A 5,566-nucleotide genomic window follows, 5' to 3' on the forward strand; every position below is an offset into this window, starting at 1 on the left:
CCAGAAAATTCATTGTCTGCTTTGTCTCTCAGGTTCAGCAAAAGCACCCAGAACGCCCTCTAGACTCACTTCAGCCATGACTAACAGTCTACACCAGTAAAGTAATAAAAACACTCTCATTTCATTAATTTAATCAGCTGCCTGCTTCACTCAGCAAATATTTATGCTGTGTCTGCTGCAGGCTTTGCGCTTGGATACCAGGCTGTGGGCCCAGAACCAGCAGCCCTTATACAATGGGAACAAGGGGAAAGCCAGGACTAGATGGAGCTCTGGCTTCTTTGAAGACTCAGCTGTGATCCCCAAGCAGGTCAGTAAACTCTCTCGAAGCCTTAATTTCCACGTCTGCTAAAGGATAAGAAAAACTGCCTGACAGTAATTTTGAAGACAGTATCCTGAACCTTCAGAGATTACAAACCAGCACTTGTTTTGTTGATGGGTATTTTGCTTTCACAGATAAGGCTGGTGAAATTATCACTTCCATATATAAAAGCACTATAGAGATAGTAACAATGGGCCTAAGTATGTCAGAGATGTAGGGGGTGGCACAGGATAGGACAGTTCAGATCTTTGTTCACAGGATCTCGACTAGAAGGCACCTAACAACCACAAAAACAGAGATTGTGACTATAGTACAGGACAGGGCAAGGTTTCAGTCTATTGTTCACGGGGTTGCTAAAAGTTGTAGTGGACTCACCAGTACATCAACAACATCAACAACAATAATATCACTTTAAATTTTATTTTAAATAAGCCTTAAGAAATGAATCCATTTCAGAAAATTACCAAATGAACAATACTAAAAATCAAACCAATTGCCATGTAATCAATTCCTATTCATGGCAAGCCCGTGTATGGCAAAGTAGAATTGTGCTCCATATGGTTTGGTATTTGTTATTATATTGTTTTTTTATATTGTTTTATAATGTTGTTGTTGTTGTTGTTGTTACGTGCCATCAAGTCACTTGCGACTCATAGCAACCCTATGTACAGGCCTAAACCCTCCTGCTTATTCCTCTGCCAACCCTACTGTCTCTGACACACCCACCCTCATTACCCCTGTCACTGAATCAATTCATCTCATTGTCAAGCCTTTCTTCCAGGATGCTTCTGATGGGCTTGAACTTACAACTTTTATATTCATAACTGGCACTTAACCTGAACCTGAGGACTCCATCATGGCCGTTTAATGTCTCGGATTGGTTATCTGTGAAGTGCTTGCATGGGGAAGGGGCTCCTGGATTAACTCAAATCAATGTTCATCTTGACTCTGAAGTGTTGATGCATCAGCAGACACACAGTAGGAAGTGGACATGATTCGTTTTAGTCCTGGGATCTTGGACCTTGCAGACATGAGCAGCAAAGACCAAATGGTGGGTGAGCTTAGGATTCTCTTGGGACTCTCTTGGGATTCAAGAAGATTGTCTTGACCATTCTAAAAAAAAAGTTAAAGTCCTATTTCTTCATACAAAGGTTGCTCTGATTGTCAGTTCCTCAACTGGGAGATCTGTCTAGCTCAGACCTTTGGGATGTGCCAGTTCCAAGAAGCAAAAGATTCCCTTCTCCATGATGTTTAGCATCATGTCCTGGTCAGAAAATGAACAGAACTATTTGACTCAGCAAGGTGAGTGAAAGTCTGTAATGATATGTTTGTCTGGAACTGTACAAAAAAGGGAATGGATAAACCTTATAGACCAAGAAGACAGGATTAGAGAACTAGGGGATTCCAGCCAGCTTAGATGGAATGGAGTCCAGGACCATGACCCTGGATAAATCATAAAATGGCACAGTAGTGGTCCTTGTCTCAGGACAGCCATGAATCCAAGGAGGTCATGTATGTATGTCATGTACTATAAAAACAATGACAATCATGTATTAAACCAGTTGCCATAGAGCCGAATCTGAATCACAGTGCCCCTACTGTGTTAGAGTAGAATTGTATTCCACAGGATTTCAGTGTGCAGAGAGCAAGATTATTCAGATCTTAAATGAAACACTAGAGAGTTTGTTTGGTGTTAAAAGACACATATATGGATGGAAGGCTGCTTGCTCACACAGGTGAAAACACATCAATTTCAGGTAATGAGACAAAACCAAGGACAAAAATAAGGAAAGAAACAAAAGGATTGCCATCAAATCTTAACGCTGGTTGGTTGATTGAGGTCAAAAGGATGTTGGGTTAAAGAAGTGAAGGTACTCTGGGTATTTAGATATTCAGATCTGGTTAAGTGAGCAACGAAATTTACAATCATTTGTGTCTTATTGACTGTGCAAAGACATTTGTCTGTGTGGAGCATAACAGATTATGCATAACATTTGCAAACAATAGGAGGCTCAGAACACAATTAATTGTGCTCATATGGAAAGTGAGACTGAGACCAAGAGACAGTTGTTCAAACAAACAAACAAACAAAAAAAAAAGCATAGTGAATGATTTTAAATCAAGGTTGTGTCCTTTACAGTTTGGTGTTTCCTCAAAAACTGAACATAGGAATTTCATATGACTTCTTTGGAATATACCCCAAGAAAATGAGAACTGAGGCACAAATGGAGATTTGTACACCAACGTTCATAGCAGTGTTATTCACCATCACAATAACATAGAAACAGCCCAATTTTCCAACCACAACAGAATGGACTGAGAAATTATGGTGCATTCACATGATGGAATACTGCACAGCATGCAGGAGCAATAATTTTGTAAATCACTACCTAACTTGGAAAGGACTAGAGAGCATTACGTTACGTGAACTAACTCAGTCCCGTAAGGACAAATACTGTATAAGACCATTATTGTAGAACATGTGTGAGGGTCGGGGGTGGCAGGGAAGGGGGAGGATGGTCGGGGAAGAGGGAGTGGTTAATCACAGAATCACACAATTCGATGGGTGGAGGGAGGACTGGGTAAAGGAAATGAGAAAGATCTGGTATGGAAAACAATGTATATAAACCTTGTTAGTAAACTAGTATAAAATTAAAATGTTTAAATAATAAAGTGAGGGGAAAACCCCAACAACAAAAAATTTTTGAAACTAAATAGACTATTAAGTTCTTCAGATAAAAAAAAAATATTTAGGCCTGTCACCATATTTATTCAATCTACATGCTAAGCAAATAATGTGGGGAGTTAAACTATATAAAGGAAAACATGGCTTTTAGGATTAGAGGAAGACAAGCTATCAAACACAGTATGTAGCATATGGTAGGCAATATCTGGCGCTACCTTGCTTGCTGAAAGTGAAGAGGAATTAAACTGATAAAGATCAAAGACTTTTTATGTCTTCTTGATAGATTATAACTCAGCATAGGGAAATCAAAGACAGTCCCATAAACGGACCAATAAACAACATAATGTTAAATACAAAAAAGATTCAAGTTGTCTTGTCAAGGATTTCATTTTACTTAAATACACAATCAACAGCCATAATCAAAGTGAAGAAATCAAAAGGCATTGGGCAAGTTTGTTGCAAAAGACCTCTTTAAAATATTGATTAGCAAAATTATAGTTCTGGTGGCCTAGTGGTAAGGACCTGCACTGCCATCCCAAAGGTACTCTTTTTGAATCCATCAACTTCTCTTACCTGTTTTTTTTTTCATCCAATTTAGCTGTTTGTTATTTTTTTTACTCTCCTCTCCTGCTTGATTAATCACTCCAAGATTTACATTATCTCTGTGTATACCTCTCCTTAGCTTTTTAGAGCAGTAATCATATACCATCACTTCTTTTTCGTGAGTAGCTTTTGTCACACAGCATAATTTGTTTTCAATTCATCCATGTTGTAGAGTGTTTCACAAAATCTTGATAGTTTTTCAGTGATGCACAATACTCTACTGAATTAATGTACAAGGATATCTCTTTAAGGACTACAGTGTCCCTGATCCAAACCAATGGTATTTCCGATGGTATTTCACATCCATATGCTAAAGCTGGGCAAGGAGTACAGAAGACAAAAGAAAGATTAATGCCTTGAATTACGGTGTTGGGGAAGAATATTTACTATTGGTAGAACAAAATGTTCCTTAAAAGTCATGATGGTGTGGTGTCAGGATTTATTTTTCAAAATGGCTTTTCCTGGCCATCGCCTTTGACTTTAACCACATGAATGGAAATAGGGTGTGTCTATGCAGCACGCAGGAGCAATAACTTTGTAAATTATTACCTAACTTGGGAGGGACTGGAGAGCATTATGCTGAGTGAACTAACTCAGTCCCAAAAGGATAAATATTGTATAAGACCATTATTGTAGAATGAGTATAAGGATCCAGGAGGGGTGGGAAAGGCTGGAAGCAGAGGGATGAGGATGTGCAGGGGAGATGGAGGGGTTAATCATTGGGTTGTACAATTTAATGGGTGGGGGGCTGAGGGAAATTAAAAGAATTTGTTCAAATTTGTATTTGAATTTTGTAAATAATAAACTAGTGGGGGGGGAAGTTGATTAAGTAAAGATAATCTATTAAATGATCATGAAGAGATTAGTCAGCTTTTTCCATCCCACCGTGTTAAATTGAGCAGATTTAGCAGTGAAGGTAGGCACCTCACTATCAGCAATGAAGAGGAAGCAGGAAGTGCAGTCAGTCCACATCCTTCAGGGTCAGAGATTTCTACACCAGTCAGAACAGGATATACAGGAGAGAAGCAGCAGCCTCAGCAGAGAATCAGAGAGCAACATGAGAGAGAGCTGACTTGGGACTGCTTTCTCACAGATCTAGAGCCAGAGGCCTTCGTCCAAGCTTACTGCAGGACTGAGGGAAGATACTGTTAACAGGCAAGACTCATGGAACTTTTGTGACGCTAATCTAAGTTGTGAGGCTGAAGGTCAGAAGGCCTGTGACAATGCTTGAGAAGCATTTGAACTGAGGTATTACATCCTGCTGCCAACCTGAATTAGGGCCTCTTAACTTCCCTAGTAAATCCCGTAGTCATGTGTATGATTCTAGGAGACCTATACAGTCATTGCAATGGACTTTAGGTTCAGGAGAGCAGTCAAATTGGTGCTATTAGTAGAAATAGGTGAGAGAGTTTGGGAGACCATGTCTGACCTTATAGAAATTTATTTTCTCTACTCCCCTGAGATTAACTGCCTCTAAAAACCCACTGGAGGGTCAGCAATGGGTTTGTTTTAACTCTACAAAAACACTGTTGATATTGTTGATGGAGATAATGCTCTTTTGTGGAGTTGGTAGAGGTCAAGGACAGCCATTCCATACTACCTACACTCATTTTACAGATAGCAAGACTTCCCCTTATGTATTTTAGAACTATCAGACAGAGTCAGTCTTTGAGAAGGATATTGTGTTTAGTAAAGTAGCAAAAAAAAAAAGATCATCAAATGAGATGGATTTATCAACAGTGGTTGCAACAATGGGTTCAAACACAGCAACAACTGTGAACATGGTACAGGACCAGACAACATTCCTTTCTGTTGTACTTTGGTCACTGTGAGTTTTATCAGACTAGAAGAAAACCCACAACAAATTAAAGAATGCTTACGATGTATGCTATTCAGAACAAGTTATAAAAATATCCAAGTTAATTAATGCTACAAACTTTATATTATTTTTTTAGAAA

This window comes from Elephantulus edwardii, unplaced genomic scaffold (assembly GCF_000299155.1).
Source record: "Elephantulus edwardii isolate Elephantulus edwardi_28Jun2011 unplaced genomic scaffold, EleEdw1.0 scaffold00228, whole genome shotgun sequence".
NCBI lineage: Eukaryota > Metazoa > Chordata > Mammalia > Macroscelidea > Macroscelididae > Elephantulus > Elephantulus edwardii.